Source organism: Amblyomma americanum, chromosome 9 (genome assembly GCF_052857255.1).
Source record: "Amblyomma americanum isolate KBUSLIRL-KWMA chromosome 9, ASM5285725v1, whole genome shotgun sequence".
NCBI classification, from domain to species: domain Eukaryota; kingdom Metazoa; phylum Arthropoda; class Arachnida; order Ixodida; family Ixodidae; genus Amblyomma; species Amblyomma americanum.
This window is the reverse complement of record NC_135505.1, coordinates 74,089,800-74,103,925: the sequence shown is the minus strand read 5'-3', so window position 1 is coordinate 74,103,925 and position 14,126 is coordinate 74,089,800.

Below are 14,126 nucleotides of genomic sequence, written 5' to 3'. Positions count from 1 at the left end.
GTATAGAAACGTAGATGCACTGGATGCGAGGTGGCACAGTAGCCCCGAAATCATTTTGCTTGGCGCCCTCGTGACCTGCAGCAGTTCCCACCCTCTCTACATTATGGTGCAACAAAAGTGGTGGTATGAAAGGCAGGAAATATACCAGCAACGTTTATAATATACATGCAACCGCATAATTTGTAACACTTTTGAGTGTTACTTAGACATTTTCATGGCGCAAGGTAATTGAGGGCACCATAGTCGCTTTAGCAGGCCAACTGCAATCGTACACTAACATCCACCAACCCCATTTTCCCGCCCCGTGGTTCTTTCATTTTGGCGGGAGGAACATCAGGGCCAATTGCAGAAATATTTTTTGCGTCGTGGAGCCAACAGTGTACTGCACTAGCCGAAAAACAACGCACATGCACTCTCGGATTTGCATCCCATAATCTGATCATTGTCTATTTGGTAGATAAGCACAGGCAGTACGCGAAGCAACCTAGTATGACTGCGTTTTTACTGTAGGCTGAATCCTTCTGTGCCTTGCAGCACTTAAACAAGCATACGTACACGCCAGGGCACAAAACGAGCTCACAACACCTGCAGCACGGCCGCTGGAGATCTATCTCTTGACAAGCGGATAAAGTTTGATGCAATCTGTCCGCGTTGAAAAAAAAACCACAAGGAGCGCCGAAGAATATGTGGGTGCGCAGTCGGGCGGAGTGTGAACCCATAAAAATATTCTTACAGAGTATTGTTAGGAAGCCGAAATTGCTTATGCGAGCCTTAGCACCGCAACGGGGAAAGTGCGGAGACACTTCAATTTACAAACCACGTTTACAACGTTCAACATGAAATTGCAACTGTTGTGATTACTATACATCGACGAAACTGAATGCTTCAAGAAAACAAACTTCCTTATTTCCGGAAACCGCATAAGGGACATCATAAAACACGTTTACGTAGTAGATCTATGCATTTGTTTGGACGATATACATTCAAGGCTACAACCTAGATAATACTTTACAAGCATGCGACAACGTTTGAGAAAACGCCGCATACTTTCTCATGTGGGTTGCATGAATAAGTGAACACAAGGTGGTATACAAGTTATTTTTTTCTGTGCCGTTTACAGTGACGGGTGTAAAGTCCCGATATTGTGTCTTACCGTTTTATCATTCCGGTAGTAGCAGTGTTGGTCGGCTTAACTGGAGGGAGGTAACCATGGTAAATGGAATGGATGTCCACTGACGTCATTCTGAACGTCCCTGTAGCGCACAGTGGGAAATCATCCCGCTGAGCGATTTGAAACCAGTCGCATCTATGAGGATTCACTTCTAAAAATAATGCTTCACAAAGCTGCCAGTAGTTTGGTCTCTTACACAGTGACAGGTGTTGAAGACCCGTTCCTGTGGTTTAGCGTCATCGTTATCGTCGTCATAGTGGTAGTAGCAGTAGTATAGTTGTAGTACAGTAATATCTGTGCAACAACTACAATTAGTAGTAGAAATATTAATCGACATATCAATAGGGTGGTAAACACTCGGAAAGAGGATGAGGAGCATGAGAGTTGTTCTGGCACCACTAATAAAGTTACCGTAGTTACCAAACGCAACGCAACCATCTGAGTGGTGCCATCAGAGAGACATCACGTGTGACGGCGTAGTTTCTTGCCCGCATAAATCTTTCCGAAGGTGTGGTCACCTCTAGAAGCTCGTGTAAAGATTTCGTCTTATAGAGTTTGGCGTTGTTCGAGCACCTCAAATACATCTCTTGCCACATCTTCGATCACATGGCTTCTAGCATGACTGTAAAGAAAATTCTACTTAGAATGCTACTATACTTAAAAAATAAAAACAGTCCAGTATGGTATCAGACGTCATTCCTCATTATGGCGGAAAAGTTAAAAAAATTCCGTGTTTCAGCTGAGTTTAAACCAAGTTCGACGCGCAAAATCACGGTTTTATTTGGCTTAGCTTTTGTTTTGCATTTAGTTCAATCCCAGGTGTCACGTTGGTTACGAACCTGGATACACACATATTAGACCACGTGTTAAATCAACGATTGCCCTTTATTGCTATCGCTATATTGAAATGCAATGTTGTTAAAGACATTCCTGTATTCTGTATAGTAGGTAGCAATTTTAAGTATTTCCTTGAGAAGTTGTAATCAGCGGCGCCGACCGTCTTCTAGAGGATCGCACTCAAGGTCAAGCCAAGCATATTCTAAACACACTGTAAAAATTCGTGAAGTATTGCTTTCGTAATAAAATAATATCAACAAATGTCCGTGACTGCCACGTTACGCAGGGATGCCTTAACGTTCCCTTTTCTTAAAGCAAAAATTAAGGCAAAGCTGATAAAACTCTTATGTCAGGAAATGATTCTAGGAACAACTTGTATTGTGGGGGAGGAGGCCACTGATTTTGAACACTAGGTTTTTAAAGCCTAAATTTTTAATGGCCAGCAGAGTGCTGAAACCGACAGCATCTTACCAAACAGTGGTGAAGCTTGCTACCTCATTAGTAGGTTAATTCAATCAGAATAGTCTTTTTTAGTTATTAGGGCTTTAAGTGTGGTTGTTATAATGTTTTGAAGCTGGCCGTTCGCAGTATTCATGTGCAACTTTAGGATATCAGTAAAGCGAATATGCTTTGAACTACGGAACAAAGTGTTCTTCCCATCTCGTGCACTTATGAAAAACGACGCGGCTGAGAAGCGTGGTGTACTTAAACCGAGCAACATGTCTGAAATTCTGCTATAACGCTAGGCCTTGTTCTCTTTCCGAAACGCCACAAATTGATTCGGTGGCTACCAATTGCCCGCTAGAAGTTTCTAATCCTCACCAGACACCAAACTGTCATAGGTAAAAGTTCATGATTAAAATTTGTTAAGTTTTCCCATCATTCAAGTGACTAACTAGTTCACTAAACAAAAAATGGAGAACAAGAAACTAGAATAGACAACGCTTACTGGACGAAACTAGGAAGTGAAAAGACAACAGAAACCCTCTGTGGCTTTGAAGCCCAGTGAGTGTGGCGGAAAACAATGTTACAATTAGATTCAGTTCATAAAAGACAAAATGTATATTGCCTTCTCTGCAATATTTATTGCGTTTAAAATGTTATGTATTTGGTAAATTAAGATAAGAATTTTTGGGTTGTCTATAATTCAGATATCCGAAGCTCCGGATTGTTCTTCACAATAGTTATTGAATTGCCCATTCCCATACAGTAGAAATAGTGTTCTTTTTTGTCCTGTGTTAAAATGAACATTTATCAACATAATTCAATATGCAGTTTTCTGAAAAGCATGTGAAGGGCTAAGGTGTTATCGTTCAGTTCATACCAAAGCAGAAATACAGCAATTAACAATTTAATGACCAAATAGAATATGAAGGTTAAAGAGGACATTTACAATCGAGAAGTTTCAACAGTAATTACGTGCAGGCTGCGTGAGGCTGTTTATAGATTGAGATTATATAGAAATCAAACTTCAACTGACTAATTACCAATGACACCACACAAAAGATTTCTTCAACTTGCACAATAAACATATTAGATAAAGTAGATATCTCTCTATTTGCGCGAGACAATTTTTTCAAGGTTCGAGCGAGGTGCTCATGGTACGAGTGAAAACAATATTTCAATGAAAAAGACATGCAGAACACATTTTACTAAGGTTTCAGTGCATTTGAGGAGAATGTAGTCGAAATTATTTCACAACTCTTGGCTACCGCGTACCTAACGACTTACGTTGCAGCCTGGTCATATACCAGTGAAAGGCTGTTTTAGGATTTGCAAGTACTGCATGAAATTTCTCGCTATAGGAATAACTACCTATACTCCATTCAAGAGTGTGAATCAACACAAACCTTGCTCGTGGGAAATAGAACTGCACCAAAACTCTCTAAGCAACGCTGTCTAGGTCAAATATTTCCTATATAAATGAAATAAACGACACTAGTATGTGTTATATGGAGAAAAAGAAATATTCTCCTCAAGATGATTAGGTATCGTTGTTTTCTAAGTCAGCCATTTTTTCCATTATTCCTCACGTGCAAATCATAGAATTAGATCTTGAGACCCCGAATGAATATAAAAACAAAGCATTTAAACTCAAGGATGATACGCTCCAGTACATGCACCCAGCTGTGGCTGTATGTAAGGAACCTAGTCTATATAACCGCCAACTGTCTCCCACAGGTGCGACGCACAGCCATGCTGGCTGCGATATATATCACGTTTCGAATACTGAAGTGTCACGCTGAAAGGGGCTCTCCAGCATAAAAAGATATTTACTACGCCCCTTCAAACTACAATGACTCCTCATTTGATGAATGGCTCGCCAAGGAGATAAATTATTTTCACACAGATGCTTGAGGAATAGTTGTGCCGCTCTTTATTGCTATCCGCTTCACATGCAAGAAAGGTAAAAAGAAGTTTGCTGGTACACCTGCGACTAGGCGGTAAAAATGGCAATACCACGTGCATGAGGCTATGTTCCATGTTTTAGCACACTGGAGTTTTGGGCCAGTTGGTGATCCATGATTTGCAGGCAGGCTTAGCGCAAGACAAACGAGGACCAGAGAGAGACACAGGATGAGCACTAACTTTCAACTGAATTAAACGGAAGCAGATTTACGACAATAATATAGAAAAGTGGTGACAGGAACTTAACATCAAACTATAGGCCGATATCGATTATACCCATATTCTCCAAGCGACTAGAAAAGCTTATCTCCTGTCGCATCCCGCGGTTTTTAGACAAACACCACATTTTGGCTGAAGCCCAGTTTGGACTCAGGAAAAAAAAATCATCCGAAACAGCATTATTGACAATAAAAGAGACAATTGTGGAAAACATTGAAAATAATATTTGCACGTTAGCGCTCTTTATTGATTTCACGAAGGCTTTTGATTCCTTAGATCACAAGATATTATTACCCAAACTCTCGTCGTAAGGTATACGCGGGAAGCCTTTAGAACTGATAGCATCATATTTAACTGAAAGAAGCCAATGTGTATGCATAGGCGCTACACGGCCATCCTTTCTGCTTATTACATGCTGTGTCCCACAAGGCAGTTTTTTGGGACCTCTTCTTTTTAATGCTTACATAAATAATATTGTTACAATTAATCAAACAGCGAAATTTGTCATTTATGCGGATGACTGCAGCATTCTAATCTCTAGTCACATTGAAGATGAATTGATTAACAATACCAATGAAATACTTGAACAACTCCATATTTGGTCACAGTCGAATAAACTAAATGTTAACGCAAAAAAAAAACTAAAACAGTTATTTTCAGGGCAAGAAACAAGCCACTTAAATTTAATCATATTGTTAAATATGCTGGACAACAAATTGATATTTTACATGAACATAAGATCCTAGGAGTTACTTTTTCACCTCATCTTAGCTGGGATTCGCAAGTCCATAGTCTCTGTGGAAAACTCTCTGCAACAACTGGAGCACTCTCTCGTCGCCGAACACTCCTCTATACGAAAAAAAAGCTGCAAATATATTACGCTCTATTTTCATCTCATTTAAATTACTGTAGCCTTATTTGGCTTACCACAACAAGAACAAACATTCAAAAAATACTTGCACTACAAAAAAAGGCTATTCGCTGTATTGCCAATGTTTCGTTCCTAAACTCGACCCAAATGCTATTTCCCTCATACAAAATCGTCAGAGCTAATAAAATATGTGATTTCCGTATTTTGCGTTCATTCTTTTTCTCAACTACTGAGCAGAAGAATATTTTGGTACAAACTGCATGCCTTACAGCCAAAAAACAGTTATACCTAGTGGTAGTACTCAATTATGGCATATTCCGCATTTCCGCACAATCTACAAATTTCAGTCATTGCAGCACAACCTCCTACAAATACTAAATCATCATGAATATGCCAAGATAATTTCAGTTAAACAGCTTCAAGTATCCTTTTCCAAACTATAAGTAGTCGCGTTTCTGATATATGTTTGCTTCACTGACCAATTATTTCTCGTGCCTCTACGCTATCTTGATTTCAGTTATGATTGTACAAATCTAAAGTTTTATTAAAATATGTATGTATGCTGTATTCTTGGGTTATTTCTGATAATATTTAGAAACTGAGCTTGTTTGTGTTTTGAATACTACTCAAAGTTAATATTATATAGTATCTGCTATTCTAGATCTTTCCATTGTTTCTCTTAACTATTGTTAATAACTATGTCGGCACTGTCTTGTAGAGGTTGTCTGGGCCATGTCGAGCTGATATTTCACAACTTTAGCCCAGATATCTTTCCAAACTTCTGGTAAAATAAAATGATTTGAAATTGAAATTGAAACTCGAGAAAGTGAATGCGCATCCCCAGCTAACCGCTGATTAAGACGGGGGGCAGAATAAAGACAATCTGAGCCAAGATAATGTGTGGCTAAACAACGCATAAAATGGCACGGAAGGAAACCGGAACCGTATCTTCCACTTTAAGCAGCAAAACCCAAGTAATTCAGCAGCATGAAGAAACATAGCTTTTTTTCGCAACAGAACAATAGACGCTTCAGTCACGCACCTATCCCTTCCTAACCTATGAATAAATGCCGCCTCAAGAAGCCTTATTGCAAGTTGTCTCCTAGAAGGGCCGATAACTTCTGTTTTTCCAAAAAGTAGGTGACATTTGGAGCTCGAACAATGCTTAGGCAGGCTATTAGATTGAGGCGATTTAAAAGAAGCAGCGTGTTCTCTTAGGCGTTCATTAAGGCAGCGAGCAGTCTTCTCTATGTAGACGAGGCCACAGCTCAGAGGGACTTCGTAAACAACACCAACCTTGCACGTAACGAACTTGGTTGCAGGTTTTATGTTGCAAGCCACCTTGTTTTGACTTTGGCCCGCCAGCGCGCAAAGGCTTGAGAGTTCTCGAGGTGCCGTGAAAACGGCGTCCACACCAAACTTGCTTGCTATCCGCTTTAGGTTATGCGCCACGCGGGTTTAACGTAAGGCAGCACAACTTATTTCTTTTTCTGCCTGGGTTCCACGGCAGGGCTGAAAACAGGTCCTCTCTTTTCTTGCTTACGTAACTGATTAAACAGGCCTTCCGCTACAGCCGTCAGTACCGGAACAGGATAGCCAGCATTCTTGAGGCGTTCGACCTGATATCCGAAACTTGATTCTACTTGGCCAAAACACCACTTAGACATCGCGGATCAAACTGACAACGAGACGATACCACACTTCATAAGTTTTGAATGTAAGGAATGATAAGATAATGGGGTTTTCTTTGTACGTGGTGTATAGGCCGAACTTATGTGGCTTCTCGTGTTAAAAAAACAATCTTAGATCTAAAAACTGGAACGAGTCATTTTGCAGTAGTTGGAAGAAAAAAATTAATAGAACTGGAGACGACAAAAAACCGCTCTTGGACCGAGTGAGCAACAAGAGCATTGTTATATTTATTTAGTTGTAAAAGGACAACGAAGTTGTAAAAAGAAATCTAAAAACATGCGCCACACTATCATTGCTCAAATTCAAATTTAACTCGCCTTACCCTCTTTTTTCTGTTTAAGTACCTTTTGCATTCGTTAGTGAACCAGGGATCATTTATTCGGTTTGAGATTGTGAATTTGGGAACGCATATCTTCTCAAGTTCTTTTAATTTATCACGAAATAAGCACCAGTTTTCATTCGTAGTACATTTAGTGAAGTCGTGGCGGAAATCAGCTACAAAGCTTGGTAGAATGCTATTCATTTTAGGTATATCTGCAGGTGCGTAATCCAGTATCACTAATGAATAATCTTGTGGTCGCTGATTTCCTCCAGCACAGAAGCAGACGCATGGTCAGGATGGTTGGTGAAAACTAGATCTAAGGTATTATCGCTGCGTGTGGGTTCACGAACCAGCTGAGTTAGTTGATAAAGTTGCAACAGATTGAGAAAGCAAATACATTCGGCTCGGTTATTATGATGGCTGACAGAATAATCCAACCAGTTGATAGAAGGATAGTTGAAATCTCCGCACAGGACAAGAATTGATTTGGGATGTTTAAGTGTTATCTGCTCTAAGGCTTCATTCAGGGAATCAGTAAAATCAGATGCAGAGTCAGGAGGTCTGTAAAGAACTCCTAAGATAATTTTTCTAGTTCCAACATGTGCCGAGACCCAAATCATTTCCAGTCCTGTGTCAATAGGTACAATGGTCGGGCGGAATTCCTTTTTTATTGTTATGATTACTCCTCCCCCTCGAGAACCGATCCTATCTTTACGAAAAATTTGAAACGAAGGCGGAAATGACAAATCAGAGTCGGGGATGTCGTCCGAAAGCCAGGTTTCAGTGCCGACAATGACATCCGCGGAACATGTGTAGATGAATGAATTGAGAACATGAAGTTTCGGTAGTATACTGCGGAAGTTTGCCAAGAGAACCGAAACGTTATTGGTGTCCATGTGTTTGCTATAGCCGGGCGGGGGAAGTCAGTCTGAAATTTTGTTTGGTTGTTCTTCGCTTGGCTGAGAGTTGGTTTGGCTGGTTTCGGCCGAGGCTAGTTCGTCTCGTTCTGTGCTCGGCCTATTTTGGCGTATTTCTACGACACTGCTAGTAGCTGCATCATACATAAAGGTGCTCCCCCTAAAATGCAATTTGTTGAAGCGTATGCGGAAACGTTCCCTTTCGTCCCGATTTCCCTTGACGAAGTCTCGCAACTTCTTGCGCGCTAGCTGAATCTTGGGAGAGAAATCCTCCTCCAGCCATACTGTCATTGATTCCAAGTCCTTCAGTTTGTGAGCGTTGCGCAAGCCTCTGTTTTTGTTTTAATGTTGAGAAATTTCACAATTAATGGCCTGTTAATTCCTGAGCGGTCCCCCCCTATACGATGAGCACGTTCGATGTCAGTGACGTTTAAATCGAGGTGGGTGGCGAAGAAATTCTTCACAATACGTTCAGATTCGGCGAAACCCTCCTGTTCTTCTTCGGGGAGGCCTTTGATGAGCAGATTGTTTCGTCTCATGCGGTTATTTATGTCGTCTACTACATCTGCCAGCTCTTCACTTGTTTTTGCAATGCCCAACTTCACCGCCTCGACATTGTTCCCAATTTCGGAGACACTTCCGATGTTCTGTTCAATGTTTTTAACCCGCGTTTTTATGCTGATTGTCTTTTTTGATTGCAGCTAGGGTGGCTGTGGTTTCACTATGGCATTCACTGATGAGAGCTAAAACGTCGTCCATCTTTGGACCAGGGTTTGCCTCGACATCCCCAGAACAAAGCAGTAACAGTGAAAAAAGAGTCAGCAGCACCACAGACGGTCTTGGGCAAAGCATGCAGATTAGTCTGGGTGCCCCTCTCCAGCCATAATCATGAGTGTGATCATGACGCTGGTGAGCGAAAAACGTGCCAATGCGCGCTCGGTACGTACACACATCGATCCCCATTAAATAAAAAGCAGGGAACCAAGGGAAAGCAAATCACAGAATCACGAGTCAGATGGGGATCAATGACCACAAACTTATAGAGCAAAAAGACGGAATGAATAGGGAAAATTCCTACCTACGACAGCAAAAAGCACGTCTTAGTTGGTGAACAGCGTGGCCACGATTCCCGAGGCGGCGAAGGCGATCATCCCTTTTTGTAGTAGAGTGGCGTTGTCTTCGGTGTTACGTCACAGCTTTTATCATGCATGCGTTGTCGTTGCGTGATGTGTCGAGGGCCGGGCGGCTGCTCCTTCGACGACCAGGGTCAATCAGCAGATGGGCAGCACGGCGCGAAGCGATCGACAGCAAAAAGCACGTCTTAGTTGGTGAACAGCGTGGCCACGATTCCCGGAATAAAAATAAATAAAACTATTTTTTTCCAGCAGGTGAACATTTTTCTAGCTGAGATACGTTAAGATGCGTTGATGCCAATTTGGGACATATCGTTCATTGCATCCGCAGCCACAGTGCCCGCGACCCACAAGTCGTGATTTCGACGTTCCGGAACCGTTGTTTCTTTTTGTTGTGCCATGTTTCGCTTTTGAAGAAGTTTCGGAATGCCGCGTTGCGTTGTCTGGTGACGATACGCATGCGTAGAGGCGCGGAGAGCAGGGTTGCTTCTGTTGGTTTTGTGTTGATTCATTGCAACACACTTAGCATGTTGACTCCTTGACATGATTATATGCCTCAACGCGTCATTCCGCTGGGTATTTCGGCGGAACCTCTGCCGCGGAAGCGGATTCCGCTCGCTCTCGCCACCGAATGTCCAAGTGAACGCGTTCACACTTGGACATTTGGCGGCGCGAGGAAGCGGAATCCGCGGTCGCCGAAATGCTGTCTCGTCCACACTTCCAGGCCGCGTATTTCCGTTTGCTAGCCGCTGCAGACAAGCCCAATGTTGCCCATGCCCGTTCCCGACAAGTGCAATGTTGCCAAAACAGACGCTGCAGCCAAGTGCAGTGTTGCCCACGCCCGTTCCCGACAAATGCAAGCGTCTGCCAGGCCAAAGTTGTATTGTAGTAACGTTAGCCTGGCCTGCATTACGCGTGAGTGTCACAGGCAGTGTGTAAAATTCCTGGCCTTTCACAATAAGCAAGCCAACATTCCTGCCTGCACTTTTGTTTCATTGTCGGTGATTTTTCTGCGTAACCGTCGCTTTGTTGAGCCTTTTCTCTTAGCGCGGCGGCTGTAATGTCCCTGCCGGAGTGTTTTTTGTATGAAGTAGGTTTTCAGCGTATATTTTCGTGGTTTACTGCAAATATTGTCACGACCGTCCATACTCATTTTGCCCATTCTTCGCCTTGGGTTGTGGCACATTTTTTTTTCAAATTGCTGAATCGTCAAACGTTAATCTATCTCACACCTCTCATGAAAGCTGCGCGTGGCTACGGGTGACGTTGTCGCATGATTGATTAGGTGAAACTTAAATAAAGGAGCTGAAGTGACAATTGTGTCAGGTAACCTAGAACAGTGCATTGGGCTGTAAGATCATTTCCTTAATTTAGACACTGTTGCAAACAGTTTCACGGTGGCATATACTTGCTGTCTTATCTTAACATTGGGCACAGGAAGGAAAAAATCCCACTAAGCACAACCTCCCCTAAATTAACTGTTCAGAGTGCAAACAGTAGTCATTATTAATCTTGCATCCACTGCTTTGTGTCTAATCTGAGCTCGATGTGGCATCCACATATCTTCTGCAATCTGTGATCTGGTAGGTCCTAAACATAAGTGATATTGCTTCTGAAAGTGCAAGCTTCTCTCACTTAGAGATCTGCTTTCCATGCTTGGTTTATGTGCTTGCTCCTTTTCTCCAATGCATAATGACTCTTTTGATGTTGTGTAGTGAGCACCCCTTTGATGGCTTGGAGCTTATCTAGTGTCCTCAGAATAATAAAAAGAAAGGTGGCTACTTCTCTGAACATCAATATATTTTTTTAAGAGTTACTTGTACCACACCATAGCATCCAAGGAGTTAAAAATGTTGAAAAAGAAAACAGTCTACTCATTGAAATCATGGAAGAAAGCACCATTGGATAATATATGAACAGTACTTGACACTAAGCTGTTCTACTCTAGGATTGGTAAAAAGCAGAAGAATGGAAAACACCACCCTTTAAGGAAAGCTCTTTTACCTTGAAATGCTTCAATATGTAATTAAGTTGTTGGTTGAGTATATTTCCCACAGTTTACAGCAGGTTTAGCAAGTAAATATTGTAGAAAGATTTTAATCAGATTTTTCCCGTGGTCGTTCCACTGCTGTTTCTCTTTCAGTTTGCTATATTTGCTCTGTCATTCTGAGTTACTGCTTTTAATTTCCCGTTGGAAATCAAGCAGCACTGTTGTGAATTTTTTCAATTTACTTATAAGTGGCCATGTATGCAAGCCCTAAGAAACACATCCATGCTCAAGTATAGGTCATACTTGACTATCAGCTGTATTCTGAAATCACTTTGCAAATGACCGAATCTCTACTGTAATAAACCCGGAGCTGATGGCTGCCTCGTTCCAAATGTAATTCACATGCTTAATCCAAGGCCTGAGATAAAAAGCACTCCTAAACAAATTTCTTGCTTGTTCTTAAAGTAATATGATTAACTCTGTACCTATCAAAGTGATTACAGCACTTTCTTTAAAGGTGATGTGAACAGTTTGCAAAGCTTTTAGCAGAGTAGGTGAATCATACACAATTTGTGAATTACACTGGAGGAATATCATCAGGACCAAATACCTTGGCCTAATTAACATCTTGGAATAATATACCAATCCCGTTAACTCAAAATCTGACCTCCAGCATGCGGTCTAGCTTAGCAGGCGGTGTGAATCTAACAGTATGTAAGCAAGACGGCATGCAGATGACGAATAACCACTGCAAAGTTTTGTTTGACATACATTATTGTTTATTCAAAAACTAGCAAGGTGATGGTTCGGGCTAGTGGGTATGCATATGGGTATTAGCGCTTGTGTTTGTCCCCTGTTTTGTTGCTGCGCTATGGATCATAATCAAAAACTAGTGCAGGCATGAGGTAAATAAATTAGTAGACGAGGAGGCCCCGAGTAGAAACTGTCAGGGGGACCTCCTGTTATTAATTGTATATATGACGCATATTAAATATATAGCAGATACCAACTACGTATCGGAAAACAGGTGCAGCAGGAATTAACAATCACAACAAAAAATCAGATTAAGCATGCTCAGTTTTACAAACTCATTAAGGAACATGGCAAAAAGAGAACACAATACTATACAAAAGCACTCAAGCAATAAAAGCCATACACAATAAATACAGGGTTCATTGGCATTGCAAATGAAGGTAATTAAAAAGTACACACTTTTTCAACCTTTTATGGAATGATGCTTCTGTACTAGATGATGTGATGATTGTCAGTAGAGAGTTGCAGACAGTGATTGCTGAGAATAATGAATAAAAACGAAACTCTAGAATATCATCAGTTTTCAAGCCAGGTATAGAGCTGTTGTCTGCACCAAAAAAAAATTTCCGGGCGTAGTGTACAGTATACCGTGCAGAGACTGTAAAACCATGTGCATGTGGGTGAAAGTGGAAACTTCGTTGAAAGGTTGAAACAACAACAGTATGATGTTGCAAACAAGAAAGCTTCGTCAAATGCACTCGCCGAAAATTCTGAAAGCAAGCAGCATCATATAGATTGAGCAACGCGTGCATTTTGAAAATAGAAAAGAATCTCCGAGCTGTCTATATCTAGAATCCTTTATGATTCAGACAACCAAACACACTCTTAATCGCACTGACGGGGCACTTCCTATAGTGCATACGCCCACTGCCTAGGGCACATTTTCAAGCTTAAATGGCCAGCCTTACACGTCTGCACCTGTTTGTGAACAAGGCTCCCCTGTGGGAACTGAAACGTCATTTAGGAGTTCATTTTATTTTGCTCGGTGTTCTGCCTTTTCCACGCCCAGCCCCGACCAGACAGGTTTCCGTCCACCCCTTCACTTCATGCAGCAAGCATATAGTTTCTAGAAAACCCAACAGGGAACCTAAACTCAAAACGTCCGCATGTGTTAGTTCATGCTCTAGATCATCCTGCTAGGATTGCAGCCACGGCAAAAGAATGTGAAGTTGCTTCCATGCATGTTGCACAAAGCGTTATCTAACATTGTCTCTAATCCTAAGTTTCAGTGTACTCCAAAAATGCAGAAAGTTGACCCTGAGAAACTGCCAGAAAGCACATGTTAGGTCCAACAGGTTTGAAGCATAAGAATCCAGTTATCTAAAAGCTTCCTGCTACATTTTATTCTATTGCAAGGAAAGTAACTTCAAACACTCTGTGGACTGCAGCTACTAGCCTGCTAAATATACCTATTAACTGAAACAGGTGCAATCAGTCTCCACAGCCTTGGTAAAAGAAGAATAGGAAATTGGAAAGGAATAGGTAATGCAGGCAGCACTGCAGCAGAAACCCTCTTATAACCAAAGAGCAGACATGAAGGTTCATCGTGAGAGGCACTGAATGGAACTGTAAAGTGAGAGTGTGATTGATTTGTGTCCTAAGTCTGTATACACAATGCTGTATCAAAAATATTGTTACAATAGGATCCATATATTCTTAAAGACTGAATAGAAAATTCCTCTTGACAGTGTCAGCATGGAGCCTCTTGTTTTGTTTTGAGTTTCAGATTGCTAACTGTTTTAGGGCAAGGAT